The sequence below is a fragment of the Seriola aureovittata genome, chromosome 7 (assembly GCF_021018895.1).
Source record: "Seriola aureovittata isolate HTS-2021-v1 ecotype China chromosome 7, ASM2101889v1, whole genome shotgun sequence".
NCBI lineage: Eukaryota > Metazoa > Chordata > Actinopteri > Carangiformes > Carangidae > Seriola > Seriola aureovittata.
Window position 1 is genome coordinate 17,989,855 of NC_079370.1, and position 22,434 is coordinate 18,012,288.

Genomic DNA, 22,434 nt, shown 5'->3' on the forward strand with positions numbered 1-22,434 from the left:
GCACAAGACAAAGCAGCTGCCTGTCAGAAGTTTGCGGAGAGAAGGACCTTTTTACGCATGCTGGACATAAAGACAAAGTGACAAGTATTAGTTCATAAATAGTTTGTAAATAGTTTTTTTCCCTCCGTGCAGTAGTTTTATGACAGCGGTGTTCGTGGTCTTGCGAAGTTGCCAGTTGCACTGAGGGAATTCAGAACAATGCAATCAGGTGTAAAGTCTCTAAGAAACAAAACAGTGACACAGAATTCAACTTGTTGCACGAATAAGCAGTAGAGTGCGGAGGCAAAGGGATGTGATGAGAGGAATACTAATTGGTTCGTTTCGAAAATCACTAAGAAACTTGTCATAGTTTATTGGAAACAGAGCAACAGGTATAAGTCGCTGCAGCTTCTTTGTTACAGTAAAGGCTCCTTTGTTCTCAGTCCATACAAAGAAAACCAGCAGAAACGAGCGCAAATCCGCAAGGAAAGAACTTTTTTGAGCGCTGGAAATGATTTTCACGGGATAAAAAATGTTTTGAATTAATTCGTTTAATCTCCAAATTGTTGAATAAGCTTTTTTCCCCCTTTTTTTCCTTTTAAATATATAAAACACGCCGGACCATCTCAAGATAAATAGTTACTAAAGTGCGGATTATCAGACAGTTTTGATTTTTTTTTTAATGAAGTGTCTAAAACATAATAGATGCAGTTTGCATGATTTTTAAAAACTTTCTTTATCATGTGAAGGTGTGGCCAAACAACTTGTTTGAATTTGCTGCATTCCATTGTACAGTGGCCCTACCCTAAACTTTTTATATGCACTTATAGGATTGATTTGTTTTATGAAACAAAATGAGTTTTGCTTTCTGTAAAAAAAATATTTGCTTTTGAATATGTTTATTTTTTCCAACTTTTTCAACTAATTTCAAATTCATACAGCTCATGCTAACACATGTACTTTTATACCTAAAGTGTTCGTTAGATATCAGTAATCATGAAAAGTATCATTTATTTTTCTTTTTTCTAAAATTATTTTGCTAATTTTAGTCAATGAGCACATTTGTTGCACTGACATAAAGTTTTAACTACACTGCTTTCAATCTTCTTTTTTTTTCCTTCTCATTTCTCTGGTATGTGTCCTTAGGTGGATTTTAACACCAGATTAACCAGCAAAGCGTTTTCTCCTGTGGGAGGTTAAGGAAATAAAAATATGTGGAAATCACATGGAAGATGTACAGAGTCACCTATCAAGCAGCTTTTAAGGTGAAGAGGAGGATTAAGAGACTGTGCAGTTTTCTTTTGGAGAAGGTGAAGACTCATCTCATAAGGATTTAAACTTCAGCAGCATCAGTGCCATGCGGGATGCGTTTTAGGCACACTTGGAAATCTAAAACTCATGGAGACACTTTGAGGATTATAAAAACTGTGTAGTATGTCTCTCCACAAGACATGTCCCAGCCCAAAGTCACAGGGATAGCAGGATATTGCATTTCTGATCCTCCTCGGCCCTCAGCATGGGTAGGTAATATTACTTTGTACTGGGGATGTGGCACTTGTTCAACCACTTGTTTGTAGAGCCGGTAGGGATGGGCTGTCCGACCCCCAACACACACACACACACACACACACACACACACACACACACACACACACAGACACACACACACACACACACACACACACACACACACACACCACACACACACACACACACACACACACACACACACACACACACACACACACACACACACACACACACACACACACACAACCACCGCCATCGCAAAGAACACTTCCCATATTTCATTCATGTATCATATATGTACTCTGAACAAATTTCCATAATTAATGTGGGATCAAAGTTGATTTAAGTTTAGGCACAACTCAAGAAAAACTTCAGAAAAAGTTTATTTTGAGCCTTATCTGTATTAAAATGAATAAATAAATAAATAAATAACTCAACTGATTTCTCCTCTAACCTGTGGTTGTTAGGACATTACCATCCAATGATGTGTTATTGTCATTCATGCCTATTGTAAAATGTCAGTCATTACACTCCACTGATGTTAATATAAGCAGTTTGGACATGTAATAAAAAAAATACAAAAAATACAAAAATAAATAGAGAGATTTTGCCACAGCTTGGAGGTTTTGTAAACAGACACCACAACATGCAGGGTTCAATTGACTTGCACTTGAACACACAGCTCGTACACTTGGACGACAAAAGTGCGTAAAGCTCCTCATGAACACGCCCAGCTTTCTGTTTGTGGCTTTACATGACCACTCGCCTGTTCAGTGAACATGTAGCGTAGCCTATTACAATTAACAAAGTGAATGTTCACAATTAATGATAGATCATTTCAATATTTATTGATAAGCCGCTACTTCATTAACTTTTCTTTTTAATTAATGACAAGATTGCATGCATTTTCCTGACTGAGCAGATATCAGATGCAAATTCATTCATCGCATGCAAAGTTTCTGTTTCAGCAGACTTGACTTCAGTATCCAAGTGGAGTCTGTTCGGCCAAATGAATTTGTCCATAATCAGCTCTGTGTTGTGTTTGCTCTGAGATGTTCTGTGATGTCAAGCGCTCGATGATCCACTATACTGCGGTTTATGTGAATTGCCATCTGAGCTGTGGTATCTTTTCTGCTCGTTTTGTGAGGTGCAGTTACAAAAATAATTCCTCAAACGCTTCTGTTCTGCTGACGGGACAGTACAGGAGGGAGGGCGTCTTAGAATTAAGAGGGTGCTTTTTCTATTGGCTTGTGATCATGCTGCAGTTAATGTAGGCAAGCCTGTTAATTCTTGGGAAAAAAAAAAAAATCTGCAGCCTGCCTTCTTAACCTGTAGTACTATATATGTGAGAGTGAGGGAGAGGTGGAAAGGTAGACTCACTCCTTTCACTCTCTTTGCAGCCCCTTATCAATGATGTCATTGAGAGCCAATGAGAGCATGCAGTGGTACTTGTCAGCATCCAAGCTCCACCTCCAGCCTCTTTTGTGCATGGCAGCCCACATGGTCCCGCAGCATCACATTTTCACCATGCCGTGCCTCTGCTGCAGAGAGAGGCAGGGATACAGAGATGTTGCTCTCGGCTGTTGTGATGTTAATCCACCAAGTCTGCTCAGAAAAAAAAAGAAGAAGCTTGTTTATCACTGTGAGCATATGCATGGAGCGACTTGAGGAGTGAAGAGGGATGACATTTTTTTGTTTACATAACTGATTACAGTTACAGAAAATAAATGGTATGAAAAGATCGCCTGTATGATGACTTTAATTCAGCTAAACATCAAACCTATCTGTGTTAATGTAACAACAATTTACGTGCACTTGTTACCACGAGAGCTTTAATGAAGTGGAAAAAAAACATTGACCTGCCACCTCCTGCTTCTGTGAAGCAGACTCAGGTCGCAGCCTGGAAATCACTGGGATCAGAGGGAATGTGGGTCAGTCAACACTGTGACACAGGTGGGACAGATATAGGTCAGTGGTAGTGTATGGGTGCTGATGAGTCATGCATCTACGATAAGCCGCGACAGAGGATGCAAGGAGGGGAGAGAGAGAGAGAGAGAGAGGGAGCAACGAGGGCTCTTCAGTTATTGAAATGTGGAGGGAGAGTGTGTGCAGTAACACGCTGGGATCCTAACCTTACTATCTGCTTAAAAAGCTCACTGTTGTATGTGCAATTGTATAACATGGAACTGAATGATGTCTGCTCTGTAAAGCACAGTTTACTCATTCCAATTGCAAGCATGGCAGCTTTATATAAGAATAATAGCTCGCAACTTTGTCCCGTTTGTTTAACGTTTTAAGTAGATCCGATGCTCTGCAGATCAACTTCTGTTTAAAGCATATGAAGCACTGTACCTAATATTTACCTATGAGACTGTGGATTATTATAAGAGTGCGGATTCAGTCCAGTTCCCAGTTAATGAACTTGTGAGTAAAACAGAAACATCCGGTTTAGCATAACTAATCATTGTGACAGGCCCAGCACTGAGCTCTTAATAGGCATGGCACAGGCATGGGTTGTGCTACAATACAGTATGCTCCACTGTGTGTAGCTTAATTACATTGCTTATCTGTCACGCTATTATCAAGTACAGTACAGTTTTCACAACATTCGCCTTTTGGTGAACACTTTATGCGAGCATACTTTTTTTTTTTGTACCGATGTCCCAGTGGGACTTGAGCTTCTAAACCTAATCCACTGAGTTACAGGGGGACAACATTAGCACTGCAATCTGTGGCATCTTCCAGTTCTGAAGTCTCAATATCCCTCTAAGCTGGAACGCTCATTAAAATGGGCAATGGTTTCACACCATCTCTTTCTCTCTGCAGCATATGTGCAACTAAATCTGTGTCACTATAATCTTTCATCCATCTGTTTTCGCTATTACACTAATATAAAGTACTTCATTCTGTTTCTGGGGAAGACTAATGGGAACCATAAAGCATGCCGCTGTGTTGCAAAGCGGTCTACCTTAGGCTCAATGACACCAATTCTACAGATATTACTTTGTTTAAATTGTGCATGATTTTTTTTTTTTGTCCAGTTTGTTTTTAGTACTACTATGCACAAAGATGTTCATGAGGTGTACTGATGTTATGCAAAGTGCTTTAGACTAGAGCACAACATTAGGCCTAGAATAACTAATCACTAGTGTAAGCCTAATTCTGTCAGACATGCTGTGGTCAGCCTCAGGACAGCTATCAGATTTAGTTTTACCACTCATTGCATGTAGCTTGTGGGCACTGCAGCTTGTAGTCCCTCGTAGAAATCACCACAATACATTTATGTGTACACTTTAGATCAGTTAAGGTCCAATCTGTTTTTGTGCAGCATTTTATACTTAACACACAAAACACTGTTGACCCACCACTGTGTATGTTTACACAATGCTTCGCTGAGTTTGTGCTATTTTTTTTTCCCCGCTCTGAAATGTAATGTCTGATGCACTGATACAAGTGCTGACAGATGGACAAATAAATGTCGAGCTGGATCTTCAAAGAGGAACAGCCGCCTCAAACAGATTTCGTACGTGTTATGTTCTATGTGCCTTTACAAAAAAAAAAGGAGAGAGAGAGAGAGAGAGAGAGAGAGAGAGAGAGAGAGAGAGAGAGAGATTAAATTGGTGAAAATCAGCCGGTGGTGAAAAAGCTGCGGCAATCATTTTTGTTTAATTTTCCCTCCCAGCTGAAGTTGAGTCGATGCTCCCTTTGTGCGTATTAGTGAGTCATGCAGGCCACTTCACTGTGGGTACAGTATAGTAAAATACAGTGCAGTAAAACATTAGGCCCACCATTACTAATTGTGACGACAGTCCTAATTCTCCAAGCTACAGGCATTCTGTGGTCATCCTGTTGCAAACTATCAGAGCTTAGTTTTACCACTCGGTGCCTGTAGCCGCGAGATAAGTTAACGTGCTCTGCTGGCATGCTAATACATACCCGCACTGGGGGACAGGAATAAATTATTTCTTTATGACTGCGCATGAGGCAAAGCGTTTGAAGGAGGGGAGGGAGAGATAGAGGGAGAACATAGGGAGATGAAGCAAGGGGAAGAGACATGGGGGTAAATGATGAGTAGGAAAGAAAAGGAGGAAAAGAGAGAAAGCAAGACAGGAGATCCAGCAAAACAGATTGAGGGGAAAGGGGGAAAAGAGCACGACAGAGATGAAAAGGACAAGAATAAGACAGATAGAAAGCTTTATAGTGCTCTTTATATCTGTCTCTAGTAATTCTCTCACCCTGGAGTAGTCATTTTATTCCTGACTGTGGCTGAGTTTATTCTTTACAGCCAATATGATGGATAACTGAAAGGCTTTTCCCAGATAGGTTGCATTTAAACCAATGAGCTCAAGAACAACACAAGGTTTGCTTTGGCAAATAATTACTATACAGATTTTTTTTTTTTTTTTTTTTTTACTACTTTGACCTGAAAACCAGTCAGCCCGCATACACTATCATATGACCTTTCGAGGGATTTTGGCCTAGTTTGAAATATCCAAATCACGCAATGAGAAATCGCTGGCGGATAATGTTTAAAAAATTGGTGTAATGAGTGAAATCAGTGTAAAACACACTGGATTTGCTTTTATTGCGATACAGAGACAACAATTATTAGCCGCTCTCCTCTGAGGCAAAATAAAGACAGGACTTTGTGACGTAGATTGCTATTTAGCTAGTTTATCTTTGGGTTTAAATGTTAATGTCTTGTTTTGTGTTGCACTGTGTCTTTATGATTTTCTGCCTGCTGCACATTTTGCCTTGTGGGATTCTAGTGAAGTCAAAACCAAACTGCAGACAATAGCGTGACAAATCAATCAGAAAACACATAACTGTAAGCGCCAAATCAAAATTCACTGGATGAGAGATCACATGGCGTGTCGCGCAGCAGGTCTTAGCTGCCCCTGAAGATATTGCTTTCTGCTCCTCCCCTCGTCCCAGCCCAGGTATAGATATAGGGACACAATTTCCAATAACAGCTTTAGCCAGTTGGCTGTCTGTCTATTACAGGTCAACTTATTACCTCCATAAATGCACAGCATGTTGCTGTCTGGGGATGGACTGATAATCCCTCTAAAGACTGGGGTTTTATCAAAGCTAAATCTGCTCCTCACACAGACACACACAGGGACAGGCGTGCATCAGGAATGCCCACACGGGAACACACAGACACACATATGAAGACAGACTTGCCTGGTAGACAGACACACACACGTGTAAAGACTAGGATTTTATCACAGACAAATCTGTTATTGTCTGGTAGTTAGGAGATTATGAAGCAGTGATTTTATAGACACAAACACACACACCCATGTGTCATTATAGGATGCACACTGGCTTGCATATTGAAGGCACAGTATCAGCTTTAATACTGTGACTGACTGTGGTTTAGTACTGATGATAAAGATGCAGTAAATCATTTTGGTGACAGTTTTTATCACATGCACTTATTTTTGTTTTTTCATTACATTTCTAATACATCTTCTTTCACTCACAGCTGCTCCAGTATCGTGCCCTGTTTTTCATAATAACAGTTTATAGGTTCTATGGGTTGTACACTCCTCTTTGGATGATCACCATAATTGTTATCTTTGCCCAAGCTACGTATCTAATCCTATATTGCATCTTCACTTTTAATGGAGGTGTATTCAAACATGATTTTTTTTTTAAACTACCTAACTACTCCAGCTGCTTTTAATGCTAGACAGCAACATAACCAGATTTTCTTCCACACCATCCTATTCCATCACTTTCCATTAGTGACATTGTTATCAACAGTCTCTGCACAAGATATACATAAATGATTTTGCCAAAATAGCAATTGGATTCATGTGAGGCAAATGGTCCATAACAGCTATTTAGAACATTATCATACTTAAGCACCCACTAGCAGCCTTTTGCTGACCTTGAAGTTTAGAAGCATCCACATTGGAGAATGCATTGAGCCGGCTCAGAAACAAGACCAGTCATGGAATGTTGCAACTGCAAGGCCTGTTTATGTTTCTTTAGCCTGTAATGAATAGTTCTAGAGAAATCTGTAGTGGCTTTTTCCTGAACATCTGCCATGTTTACCTGTTTCATAATCACAAGCAAGGAGCAATGACCCCGTGAGTGGAGCACTGAGCCAGTTAAGTGTCAGAAGAGTTTATGTTATGCATGAGTGAAGGAGAGAGAAGTCAAAGTCATGTACTGGGTTGTATAGGCTAATTGAAATCACATCTGTCTAAGGCTAAATTGAGCCGTAGCCACGGCCAGACCAGAGCACAATCAGTGAAGAGAAGCCAGCCTTCAGCCCACGCTAAGTGAATGGTCAGACTGTGCTTTGTGCTGGGTGCTCAGTCTTACATGGGAGCACATGACCCGGCTGTGTCACTGCTCTTCTCCATACACATTCATCCCTCTGATCTTTTGTACCATGAACAGACATGTTTGAGCACACACTACCATACATCAAGCCTTCCAGAGTGAGAGATTTAGGACAGCAACCACACTTTTGGCAAAGTTTCCATTCTAACACAAGGTATTGCAATTCATTTTTCCAGGGGGGGGCTCTTCTATCTATAAGTAAACAAATCTATAGTCATTCAGTGCCATCTTTTCTCATTTCCCTCCATACAATTCTCTTGTCAGCGGGAAAAAATAATGTTTCATTAGATATTAACCTGCCTTAAATGTCAATCACAACCCACTAAGTAAAGCCCCTGCCAGCCATAGTCTGGAAACTGAAAGGAGCATTAAAACCTGCAGTTTTGTTTGAAACTGGCAACAAGAACACATAATGTTTTGACAGTAATTACTTAAAAAATATTTACTTTGCTAAACAGAAAAAAGATCACAGCAAAACAGCAAATATTTCATAAAGTGATGAAAGCACAAGAGAATGTCTAAGAAAACTACAGTGATGGGAAATCCATAAGGGAATGCAATAAATGAGCACAATTCCAATCCTGCCGCCCTGGAAGTGTCACTTTAAAGTTTTTCTCTCTCTTTTTTTTAGATGATACAACACAATCTCTTTTTTTTGGTCTTTAATGACATGATGCATATTGAATTCCCTTTCCTTTAACAGCTTGTGCTCTACTTGGAAACCTAAGATATAAAATATTAAATATAAAGCAGGTGTCCTGCTAGCATAATGCTAATCCACAGTAATGCAGCTATTTGAGAGTTTAGAGCTATTTCCATGGTGGTACTGGGATGACTTGTAATCTTATTCAGATATACCTGTCAGATTAGAGTTGGGCGACATATCAGGAATAAACAGGAAGCATTTTGACTTGAATACCTAGAATAATATCTTTATGTATCTGTGTTTATGTGATGCTGTGTGCTATATGCTTGCTACAGAGCATGCAGGATAATCCAAAAATACAATCTTGTGTCATATCTTTTCTTTGCTGTGTAACACTTTGTCAGGACTGTGTGCGATGGTTGACTAGTGCTGAATCAGATCTGTGTTGATGGAGATCTCTTTGAGCTTAGCTGGATGTGGTGTGATAAATCAGATTATATCCTGTAACACTCGCTGAGATATCTGACTTTAAACTGCCCCAGTCCCTGCCTTTGTGGATATAACACACCCTTTTCTTGCTTAGTTTATGCATGCGAACAATTTGGATTATTTTTTCTTTAATACCAAGATTACAGTGCTAGAGGAAGATTTCTGCATCCTCAGATCGCATGCACACATTTAGTGATAGCAGCCTTACCCAACAACATGGGTAAGGGACCAGGATTTATTTGAATATGTTCATATATGTTGCTTAAAGACAGCAGTCTTCATTATACTTTTGTAGTTTTTAGTCTTCTTCTTGTCCAGTAAAAGGGTTATATACATACTCGGATATTTACAATATATCTGTGCTTTTATTGTGGACGATTTGGTGGTATAACATAGGTAGCTTTAAAATGATCTCTTTAAGAGGCTAACCAAAACGAGAAATCAATTTGGCCTGTGTCTGCTTATGTAAGAATATTGCATACGTCCTTAAGCATCTATCCATTCCTTCTTTTATCCATCTATCCAAATATTGGTTTCACATGACTGATGTACACACTGCTGACACCATGTTACACCAAATGCTGTGTGACGGTGTGATAGCATGCTGCACGATGATTCAAAATTTATCAGTGATTGCTTAATTTTCTTTTAATGATCTGCATCACAGATCATTCACATCCGGGAATCTGTGTGTATCGTCTTGCCATCTATAGCCTTGTGATGTAAAAAAAAGTTGGGTTTTCCTGGAGGCAGATTATGCCTCAGAGTATGAAAGCCTTCCTGTAAGAGTATCTGCACTGACACAATTTTCCAGTCCAGTGCGAGGCATAATCTGAGTGCCTGGAAATGGGATGAATAAACCCAAGTAAATGCCCCACTCTCAATAATGTAGCAGTTCCATGTAAAATACAGCCTCTTTGCTGGATACGTTTGGATACAAGCCCAATTCCTTATGAAACATTGCACCCCACACAACAGTTAAGTAGGAGCTTGCATTTATTATGAAAGCCTTTTAAAATAATGGGCACACTTATTTAAATAAATATGTATATGTTAGCATGTTGCAGGCTAACTACATTGTTATTTTTCACCTGCAGTAATCCCTCCTAATGTGAGTTTGTGTGAGGTCAAAAAAAAAAAATCCAGATTGCAATTTAAAGCTAAGGCTTTTACAGACAATATAAAAGATGCAGTGAAGAATAAAGGCTGACATATTTCTTTTCAGGTCTTTTCATATGAGGTCAATGTGTAATCTCTGGTGGAAATGTGGCTGAATAAGGCCAAGTCATGCCCTGCTCTTATTATTATGCATCTAATTACTATGCGTCAGCCGTTAGCTATTCTGTACTATGCAGGGTTGCCAGCACCAGATCACAAGGTCAAATTCATGGTACTTGTAAATGTCCTTGCTGAATAAAATTAGATTGTGCCTCAGATTGTGCGTACTGTATGTGTGGGTGAATTGCTGACAATCGTAGGCACTGAAATTATCACAGACACACATACACATGCAGACACACGTGCACACACACACGCGCACGCAAACCCAGCCCACACACAGTGTTTGGCGTACAGCCTGTAGCAATGTTCACAACACCTCAACATTAAGCCACTGCTCTTATTAAGACTAACCATCCAGTACTGAATCACAGTGGACACAAATTTATTTTCAGACAAGGTCAAGGCTTCATCTTTGGCTGAGAAATGAGCTGAGCAAGCATGAGTCATGCTTTCAATTATGCATAGGCCTGTTAGCATGCACTCTCTGACTGACGGCCCAGTGTTAGCTTTCAGAGGCTAGACTTACACATGACCCTGTAATCTGTCGGCATGTTGTCCTTGCTCTTGGAAACCAGAAAAATGGTAACTTAACCTTCCAAAAAGCGAACAGTCCCTAATAACAGGCAATCATAAATGATCTAAATCAATTATAAATAATCAACCCAATTCATGTCTTTGTAAATGGATTCTTTGCATGTAACCATCTGTGTCTGCCTAGTGTAACTGCTGTACCAGAAATATGTTACTTTCAGGCTAATATCTTGCTAACAGGACTCATTTGCTCTCTTTCCAAATCAAAGTGGCCCAATGTAAACACCTTAATTGGCCTAGAGGGAATTAAGAATGTTCACATGCAACTTAATTGTCCATTAATATGACTCATTTACTTTTATTCCAAATTGCCTGCCTTCACATCACCACCTCAGCCTGGAGGAACCTGACTGGCCTCGTTCTGGCTAAAATTAAATTCAGATTCATTTGAATATTCTTGCGCATACAAAGTTAATCCCTGTGCACCAGTCAGGCTACTTTTCAGTTGGTTTGGGTAGATAATCCACTTCCATCCCTAACAGCGTGCATATGTGTGAGCGTGCGAGTGTTTAATGTGCATCAGTGATTCTGGGTTCAGTTGTGAGCCTCTCTTTCCCCCGCTGTTCGTGTTTGTGTCTATGTGCCGCTGATGTTTGTATGCAGATAGACAGAGGCCGCTTTTGCAGCTACTTAGTAAGCTCTCTGATGTCCTCAGCTGTGTGTGGTAATGAGAGCTGCTGACACAGTGAACTGTGGCCACTCAGACCCGCAGACATTCAGTTTGTGTTTTGCTCGTTCTCTCAAACACTCTCTCTCTCTCTCTCTTTCACTCCCTCCATTTTTCTAATTAATTCCGTCTTTCTTCACCCTCTGCCTTCCCTTCCTCGACGCCTCTTTATCTTTTTCTCTGACTTAATTTTTCTGTCTGATTTTCTCTATCGCACAGACGCACAGTGAGATGCTGCTGTGCCACAATAGACAGTGAGAGCACTGAGCCAGCCTCCTCTTCAGTTCACCGCCAGTTCACTCGGCTCCACACTGACAGAAATGATGCTAGACAGAAATGCAAATTTGACAACGACAGCAACGGTGCCAGCCACAAATGTTAACATTACTCCTCAAAACTTCAGGTAGCAATTTGCGTTCACTTGAAAGGGTAACTCCAGACTTTTAGACAAGGGTCTGTATTATTCTCGTCTCAAAGGAGCTCAGTATTTTAGTCTGTTAGACTGATCATATACTGTCACTTTGTGCTGATTCATCTGTCCCAGGTGTTCCAAATCCTCCAAAAATATTCTGTCAGACCTTGCGAGAGCGCAAAACATTGCATTTGATGACAATACCACACTAAGTGGCATCATCGCTTTTTCAAAACAGGGTGCATTCTGGGACATACAGTCTCAGCAGAAGTTAGAGCAGTCCCTTTGTAATGTCCTTGTAAAAACTTTATTACTCCAACAAAGTTGATGGTTTGCTGCAGTCATCTTTTACAGTGTGCACGGCTGGTAATCTGGTTGGCTGACAGGCTGGTTTACAGCCTGTTTCACAGTCCCAGAGAAAGAGAGTGTGGTGGAAAGACAAGTCGTCCTTGTCATGTGGAGTATTTTTTTTTTTTGTTGGACTGTGCCCTCAGACAAGCATGTAAGATTCCCTGCTGAGTTCTGCACTCTCCATCAGAATGTGTGTATGTCTCTCTCATCATCTCAAGCTCTGACTCATACTTGCGCTACCTTCTCTGTCACTTTTTCTCTTTTTCTCTCCCCTCTAGTCACACTTTGACTTTCTTCCCTCCTGACTCTCTCTGTATTTCTCTCTCTCTCTGTTTCATGCTGGTATGCATTGCTGTCTTTCAGTATTTGCACTTTAAGTTTCCTTTCGCCAATGCGGTCCGCCTGTCACAGCTGGGATGCCTGTCTGTCTTTTTCTCTCTTCCTCACTATTTCTCTTGATCTCTGGCTGCTTCTCTGGCTGCCTGCCTGTCTGTTTCTATTTCTCTCCCTCTGCATGTTTCTGGCAGTATCTCTTTGTCTGCCTCTTCCTCCCACTCTCCACCTCTCTCTGTCTGCATTACTGCATTTGAGTATTAATGTGCTCAAATGTATTCTTACCAGTGAGGGATTTAAAAAAAAAATTAAAAAATGCCTGTCCCTCTCTCTTTTTATTTCCTTGTGTGAGCTGCTATAGTTCTTCATGTTGGTAATGGTTTGTTGATCAGCCCTTCTTTTTGAAGCTGTGCACTGCCTCTGTCTCTCCCTGACTAAGTCACTGTCTCGTGAGAGTGACGTGTTCATCTGATCTCTGTGGGAGTTTGCTGCTTTAGAAGGTTTCACTCCTCAGATTACCCCTGACTTGCACTGGGAGGATGATGATTTATTACTTTTTGAGTGAGTTTTGGATTACTTTGCTCATTCCTTGGGTTACCACGCTTGTTTAACGGCACCAGTGATGCCACAGCAAGATTAAATCAGGATTCCAGAGTTGGGAAGGGTACTTTAATTGTTACGTAGTCCATAGCACATTGTAATTTTAAACACATCATTTTGCAAAGGCGCAGTTTGCTGACTTTGACCTGGTTCTGTACACAAGAAATTGTCCTGCTGTTATTTCAACACTGTCTGGAATAAAATCTACTTACTCTTCAACATGTAAACATCTTTTCTAGTGTTGACTCAGCACTTTTTTTGTCCCTCAGTGTCCATGTGTGTGATGTGTCTGTCTGTGCATCTGTGCCAGTTCATGTCTGTTTGTTTACATGTCTTTGTTTTTCTGTGCTTGTCGTATGTGTGTGTGAGTGTGTGCGTGTGTGCATAGAAAGTACATGCTTGCCTCTGTGTGTGTATATACAGTGTGTACAATTTCACCAATATACTTTACTTCTGAGTGCGTCTGTGTTTATATTAGGTTCCCTAGGCAACCCATCCAGGACATTTCCAATCGTCGACATGGAATTTCCTCTCAAAAGTCTCAACCATTGGAGCCATTGTCTCAAGCTGGGGAGCCATAAAACTCAATTTCCCATGGAGGAGGGGTTGGGGGGCATTTTGAAGTCCAAATGTTCTTATCTCATGCACTATTAAGCGAAGCAGTGGGGTGTGTGGGTAACGTGGTTTAGAGTCCGTCTGTCAGAGCCTCAGGGTACGTTGCTTCAAGTGCATACACAGACACACTTGCATGCGCGTGCATGCACACACACACACACACACACACACACACACGCACGCACGCACGCACGCACACACACACAGGCGTGTGCACACGTATCAATGTATGCATATGCATAAACACACGTAAAAACAGACCCTGTAACACACATGCATAGACACACCTCTTTCTTTCATTCACCCATTAACACACACAAACATGCACTCTGCCTCAGGGCTCTATAGCTCTAGTCCTATATGGCCTTGGTGCAGGTCAGAGGGGTGGACTGAGACCCTCACTTCATTAATCACAGCTTGGAAGCCAGCAGCTTTTTATGTATAGTTTTCCATATGCATTTACCCTTTATTCAACTTCGACTTGAGGGTAACGTATGGAGCTAAAGCTGCCTTTTAATTATTTAATTTGATCTAGGAGGTAATGTAATTGAGAGAATAGTACATATGTATGAACATGTGTTACCTAATATGTGACTGCACGCAGTGAGATTTAGTGCTACGTGAATGTTTCGGTCAGAATCAATCAGGATTTTGTTTTGCCTACCTCGCAAGTTATTCAACCTTATTGTTCAGCCTTTCTTCAGCATCCTTTGCAACTGCAGACCCATCAATATTAACATAAGGACATAATAATAATCATATGTAGGAACATGAAAACAAGCATGCACTATAAGTTTAAGCACAAAGACATAAACACTAACATAGAAACACACAAGAGTTATTGAAAGTGATGGATTGTAAACACTGCAGTGGCCAGTGGATGTGATGATCATGATAAATAGCACTGGTTGGTTACGTCACAGTATGTGAGTCAGTGTGGACACCTGGCTGACACTACGCTGGGGGCAGAGAGCGACAGGACTCTAGTCTTAATTATTTGAAGAAGTCAGTTCATCAGTGTATCTGTGTGTGTCATGTTCATTGGTCATTGGGAGAGGAACAGGGTAGCAGATAGAACGACGCCTGACACTTGGAACAGTGACTCATTTTGCTGAAATATTTAGACTTTTCTACACGCGCATTTCCATGAAAGCCCATAAGCACTTAATCTCCAGTGTAAGCTGCCCTCAGGGGGATTTGTATTTTGAGTCACTTTTCACTGTATATGTGTGAGAATGATTATAGATGATCTATAACACGTATAAACAACAAAAATTGACAGCTTTAATTAGAGTTGTTTTGTTTTCATAAACTATGACACAAGACCCTCTGTGCTTCTTATATCGGGGTTCCAATCATCATCTTTCAATTTACTTCAATACCCCTTCAAGTGCATACTAAATGAAAGAAAGAAAAATAATGAATACACAGTTTGAACTTTGACGATGCGTTTCTCGGCTTCACAACTACAGTTTATACAGATGTAACACAATGGGACGGCAATCTCAGTCAGAGCATGCTGTGTTCATTCACAAGCGTGATTGTGGTTTGGCACGATCTGATTAAAGATATGAATGGTGTAAAAGCATTAACAGCACGTTAATAGTGGCTGCATTTACAAACACACACTGTCATCACCCACCTAAAAGCCTGCGAGAGGCTTTGGCAGAGCAGAGCTGAGCAGTGTGAGGTGATATGACAGTGCCTGCAGTGAAACTGGTGTCACACTGAGCATTGTGTGTGTCTGTGTGTGTCTGTGTGTGTCTGTGTGTGTGTTTGCCCTTGACTGCTGGCACTCATACATGCTCAGAAATGGGAAGGGGCTTTGATGGCGTGTGTGTGCATGGAAGGGAAAGAAAGAAAGAAAGAGAGAGAGGCGAGATTGTTGGACAAAAGTTTATCCCCTTTGAGTGCAACCCATTTTGCATAATTATATACTCACTCTTTCTCTCAAGTTCTCTGACATCATGCACACACACACACACACACACACACACACACACACACACACACAGTGCATGATGTCAGCTGTAGCACGGGCACCGAGCTAACACCTCTCAGGAGCCGACTCTAGTTAGCCAACATCAGGTGTTTCTCTCAGATGGAAAGTTGTCGGTGTGTAGACATGTGTGTGTGTGTGTGTGTGTGTGTGTGTGGGTGTTTGCTGGTGACAGAGAGAGAAGGGAAAGAGGGAGGGAGGTAGTATTTGTGTCTCTTTGTGTGCATGCCAGGAGAAGTGATGTTTGATGTGTGTGTGCATATGTGAGGGTGACAGTGGGTGAGGGGTGTATTTGTGTCAGCACAATCAACATGGAAGCAAGGGAGGAAGGAAGTGAAGGATGTTTGAGCATATGTGAGTGTGCCTGTGTGTTTTCTGTGCGCGGGATTGTGTGTGTGTGTGCTTCTTTTCCATATGGACATAGTTTTTTAATCTAAACACTTTGCTACCTGTGTGTTACAGATAAGTCAAGGTGACAAAAGGGCGTTCACACCGTATTAAGGGCCCCTTCGTGGTTAACACTAAACCACATTTCATCCACTTGGCAAGCCAGAGTAAAGTGGAATTGTTGTGTTACCTGCGGGGGTCATTCATCTGTTATTAAGCGTCCTCTTAAAGTGATTTTCTAGCCCTCTGAGCTCATCCAAAAAAAAACTCTGGGCTCTAACCAACTAATCCTCAAAACTTAGAATCAATGTTTAAAAAAAATTTTAATTTTACTTTGTTTCCAGGATTATCCAGGACTGTGTTTTTTGGACCGTCACGCAAAACACTCGCGCACACTTCATGCTTTTGCTGAGTGAGTAACACAGAGAGTATGACAGACTGTGTGTGAAGTGCTAAGTGAGCAGAAGACTCTACGACAGCCCCTCTCTGCCTCTCTGCAGCGTTCGCCAACAGCATGGTGCCTTGGCAGAAGAACTGTCCTTTTTGCACAGCTAGTGGTACCACTGATCAAATGTGTTTGTGTGTCTGTCTGTCCGTGTGTGTGTGTATGTGTGTGTGTGTGTGTGTGTGTGTGAGAGACCACTGCAGTTCCTACTGTGTATTTCTCAGTTTGTTCTGAACACCAAGTTGAATCTGAGGATTTGAGTGACTGCCTGCTCTGATAATGACAGAATAAGTGTGGTATTATTACACTTGTGTGTTACTATCACCACTGCTTGTGTGTGTGTATTCATGCCTGTGTGTGCATTCAGGCAAAGACTATTTAAACTCATCCATCAGAGGTATGTGGACATCTTTCTTACACAACACAACGCTTAGCCCCATCATTCAAACAGCGTGAAGAGGTGAGCAAAAACTTCTGACACACCGGTGAACCCTCATCAACAAAGCACTTTTGCAGCTGTGAGGAGGAGGAGGAGGAAGAGGAAGAGGAGGAGAGCAGAGAGGTGAAGAGTTGAAAGTGGCAATAGGGGTCTCTTCTAGTTGAAAGTTTACCTGGGAGAGAGCTTAGGATCAAGGCTTAGTCGGCTGGCACTCAGCTGACCTTAGTAAATATATAAATATAAAGTGAATATACAACACACATCCATTTCAAACTTGGGGCAGTTATAAACAAAGACGTCAGAGAGAAAGAGAGGGAGAGCTTGGAGTGGAAAAAGAGGAGGGCGGGAAGGGAGTGTTGGTTAAATGATGAGTCAGAGTAAATTACCTCTGCCATTCTAACCATCCCTTATCTCATGTTTTTTTTCCCCTGCCTTCCAGAGAAGCAGTAATAACTTCACTGGTAACCACAAGTGAAAAAGAAAGACTTGTGCATTTCAAACTGTGATCAAATTAGGCTTCATCCAAATTTTCCATCATGCAAACTAGAGGAATGAGCGGACTTGTGTTTTATTCAAGAAGCAGTTTGACCTCATTGTCAGAAAGGTGAGACAAGGAGCCGGGATTGCTGCCTGTAATTGAATATGCATGATGTGAGTTATGCTCAGCTCTCACTGTGACTTTAATTAACCACCTTTCAGACTCATCACAATTTCGTAATAGTATCCCATGCTATTTTGATGACCCGACAAGCCTTACTGTTCAATTAATTAAGCCCCAAAGTTGCCATCGCAGCCAAATTTCAAGTGTAGGGATGTCCCGAGGCTGCTTATACCATGGAAATGTTTACCACAGCCTTCTAAATTTGGATGAGAAGGCCTAATTAGAAGTTTTATTTGGTTGCACAGCTTTGGCTGCGCCGCTGAGTTTTTATCCAACCTTAAAGCACACCAGAGGGCTGTCTTGGTGTCTCAGCAGAATTAAGTGCATTCCATCACAAATGTTGACGCCGTTCACAGCCCTGAATGTTTTTCCTGCTGCTCTTCATTTCATGCTATGAAAATTTGTATAAGCATTTAAGGAAAGCAACCCCTTTTTTTTTTTTTTTTTTTTTAAACACAGCACAGTTTTGGTAATGTGACCACTTTCACTGCAGAAGATGCTTAATGTCTGTATCTATCCTTCAAAAAACACGTCTGTGAAATACCATAAGAATGATGTCTACGTGTCTTCTAACCTTCATTATGTGAAGTATTGGTCTCATGCGATGTTACTTTCCGCTTACAGTGTATCTGCATTGCCAAAAGCAAAGTGCAAAGTGAAGTTCAGCCCATTAAATGGATCCAACTTATCCTCGGGCCTCTTTTCAGGGTTTTATGAGGGTATATTTCACTGACTCACTGGCACAGCTGAGCAGGGAAATCCTTCTCTTCACGGTCTAGTTGGGATGACTGATGCAAATATGCTGCTGCTGAGTCCAGACACTGACACCATCATCACACTGACCCAGTTACAGAGAGAGAGGGGGAGAGGGGGAGAGAGAGAGAGAGAGAGAAATAGAGGGGGGGGGGGGGGGGGGGTGTTCCAAGTCATTTGTGACTTACATTTATTTTTGCGACTCCACATGTTTTTAAGCAGTTTCCAAGGCCATTAAAGCTTTGATCTGTGCTCGGCAGCTCTCTGATGTGGGAAGGAGGAAGAGATATATTTCAGGTACTGAATGACTGGACATTTTTCTGGAGATGCAAGAAAGACAGAGAGCAGCTTCAGATGATTTGTGATATATATATATTATATATATATATATATATATAATATATATATATATATATGTTGTATATTTTCTGTGCAACCACACATGGTTTTCCGCTGTGCTGTATTTTCCTCGATGACACATACTGTAGCTGTTAGCTTCGCATGCAAGTTCTGAGCGGGCCATCTTTTTTGCCATTGAAGCAGCTGTTAGCTTTGCAAAGTAATTGCGATTCATCTTATTTTCAAAAAGTAAACATTGGGTATATTCTGCGCTTTTTTTTTTTGTGGAGGTTTTCAGGCTCCAGGTAACTGTTCTTTCTCCAACTCAACTAGTCCTCATACCTAAACAAATGGCCATTTGGTCATTTTCCTTACATTTATATATCATCATTTTTTAAATCTGGCACTCTTGGTAGGACTACACTGTGACTGCCTTCCAAAACCACACGTATGACTTATAAAAAATTAGTTTATGGACAGACACTAAAGTTGACTGTTGGTAGGAAACAGAATTTGTCCTGTAGTCTTTGGTGCCAAAGCTATCCATCCTAATGCTTTTGCGGTGTTTCAAAAAGTAACTTAACACCCCCTTTGGAAATCTTCTTTTTGCTGACCTCCAGTTGCACTCCAGGAACCCATGACATCAGTGTTGGGTGTGGTTACAGGGGCAACAAAGCACATGTCTGACGCCGAGCCACAGGCATCAGTGATGCTGGGTGTGGACAGAGAAGAAACAGGCCTGAAACTTTCAACCAGAGGGGTTGTTGAAACACGCGTTTAAAGCCATGGTGTAAAGTTACTCTTTAGTAACACCACACTATGTCTACCTTTGCTACTGAGAGTTGTTTGCATGACTACAAGCTTTAACCACCAAGTCCCCCTTTCCAGCTTGTGATCTGAGCCAACTGCGTTCACTGGATGAAGATCATGAGATGTGGTTGAAAGCTCTGGAGGCTAATGAAGTGGAACTTTGAGATTAGAATATTATGTTAAACACGTTGTCACTCAGATGTTCATTTCTGTGTGTGCATTGTGCGGCGATTCGAATTACATGATTATGAACATCTCTCAAAGGTACTAAAAGTCACGTGACCATCCCTCTCACCTGTTTAGGCTTCTACTGTTGTTGTTTGTATTCCATGTGAGCGATGCTGGCCTTACTGCTCGTTAACCTTTCCTAATACAACCTGCATGTATTAATAACGCTCAGCGGGAAAGGTCAATCGATGTATGTCTGAATGTGTGTGTGTGTGTGTTTGTGTAATTGTTTGTCAAAGGGAGTGCTTATGCAACCTATAAGTGGTTCAGTATAGGAGGTATATGGGCTTGTCAGTGAACTGGTGAGGGTAAATTGAATTTGCTCTTAATAATTAACCAGGACTGATGGTTTGATGTTGCGGAGCGCTTGTTTGTCCTGAGCTGGAGGCTAATGATGATGTGCAATCAAAGGTATTACATATCGTGATGTGTGTCCCTGCTAGATTAAAATACCCCTGCTCTGCCATTTGAGATTACATGGGAAAAAAAAAGAGCATTTTGAGCCAGTGGCCATTCATTACATAGATCTTTACTTGAAATTCAGTCGTGATATTAAAAGGATTACAACACCTTAATTTGCAGAGAATCACCTTGGCCATGGATTTAATTGCTGTACAGAGATAAATTATGTCATTGAGTTCAGTTTGACCTTAAGGGTTATTATAATGATTGTAAATGTATACACATGACCTGAGTGACCAGGTTAGGTGGTTTGAATCGATTGCCTCATTGAGATGTTGCATGCTGAGTCCAGGCTGACCTTTTTTGTGTGATAGTGCTTGGAAATGTAGATGAAAAAAAAAAACATAAACGGACAAACTCATAGCACCTTTTTCTTGGTTGTGCAAAAGCTCCTTTATAGTGAAAGAAAATAAAAGTGCAAAATAAGATGATGGCCACAAAGTGGACTCAAATTCTAAAATTCAAAATTGTTCTTTATAATGTTCCTAATATTTATATTCACTTTACTCATTTGGCAGAAGCTTTTATCCAAAGTGACTTACAAGTGAGGCACAATATATTAAAGGACAAGTTCAACTTTTTTCTTTTCTGCCTTTTTTTAGTCAATACAAAAACAGTAATGTAAAAGTGACAAGTTGTGGTTTAATGGGAAGCTTTATTTCTCTGCAAACAGCAGCCGGGTGCAGAAACCTCCTGGAGTTTTGTTGTCACTGTGAGTTTTCCAAGCTCAAGGCTCAAAGAAGTTGCAAGAATTAAATACCAAATAGTTACAGCACACACTCCCCGTGAAACCACAAAATGATCCTTTTTACATTTCTGTTCGTGTAAAGAATGAACACTGCAGTCGGCTTCAGAGGCTTTAACAACAAATCGCAACTGTGGGTCGCAATAAGCTGCTTGCACAGACAACCTATAGATTTTTTTTTTTTTTTACAGGAGGCTGTCTCAACATGGTAGTGGTGTTTATCCTCTCATCGAATGGCAAGAAAGCAATGAAGTGTATTTCATGCACACATTGGTGATCTATTTATTTAAAACAATCCTCACATTAGAATTACATTAGGAAGGGACACTTCACAGCCAGTACGGACAGGAGGAGCACTTGCAGCGATCTCCTTCAATGTACACGAGTGTGGTGACTATTGCATCAGGATAGAGTTAAAACGTTTGAGTTCTGAACCTATCCTTTAAGAACAATGTTAAAAGTCAAGAGTTCCTGAAATGATTTGATTTGAGCTACAGAGTGAAAAAGTCATGCGTTGTTGCATTTGTGTTTTCATGCTGTTTAGTTCTGTTTGTTCACATTGTCTAGGCCCATGTGGACTAATAAACATGACACAAAGTCGTAAGTGGCTTGTTTTGCGGTAACTTGTCATCTCTGGCGAGTGTTTGACAGTGTGGACAGTCAAAACACACCTGATGCCAGTCCTTGTAAATCCAGTGGAGCATGACTGTCTGCTATGGAGACCCAGAGGAGGCACGACTGAGAACACAGTTAGTTACATGATAACAAATAGCATCATGTAAGTGTCAGTCAAAACTGCAGCTTGCAGTTTTAAATATTCACACTTGCCCGGGTGCACCAAAATAAGTAAATAATTCAAAGGTCAAATTTGGTGTGAATACTTCTTTTGTGTTTGTTACAGCAAATTTGGTCCCCCGGGTGACAAAACGGATCAAAGAATCTCTGTGTTCAAGATGAAAATAGTAAAAAGAACAAGTGTTAAACAGTGTATTCGAGTGTCAGCCTGACAGCCAGGCCTATGTGAATGATTCACTCAACCGCTTCCTCACTCTCAAGGCAACAGTGCCACCCAAAAATTCCCCACTTTCTCGCAGGTTAAAATACACCTGTTAACCACCCTGTTTGTTGTGCAGATCAGTGACTTTAACGTGTCGGAGCTTAGCAACCCGCATGCGAAGTTCAGCTTTCGTTTAATTGCAAGGCACCAAAGACCCAATTTTGGGTCCCACCCCATGTTTTAGGAAAACAGCCGACACAACCCATTGCAGATGAACATTTCATGTTTTCTCGGTGTGTGATTTCCAATCTGACT

General features: G+C 41.0%; 1 long non-coding RNA gene across 2 annotated transcripts in view; it reads left to right on the forward strand.

Annotated features, from left to right (window-relative positions):
• Nucleotides 1–22,434, forward strand: part of LOC130172301 (uncharacterized) — a 98,225-nt gene that overhangs the window by 1,382 nt on the left and 74,409 nt on the right. For both annotated transcript variants that reach the window (XR_008828250.1, XR_008828249.1), the window contains exon 2: nt 1,126–1,499. This is a non-coding gene — a long non-coding RNA (uncharacterized LOC130172301). The remainder of the gene's footprint in view (nt 1–1,125; nt 1,500–22,434) is intronic.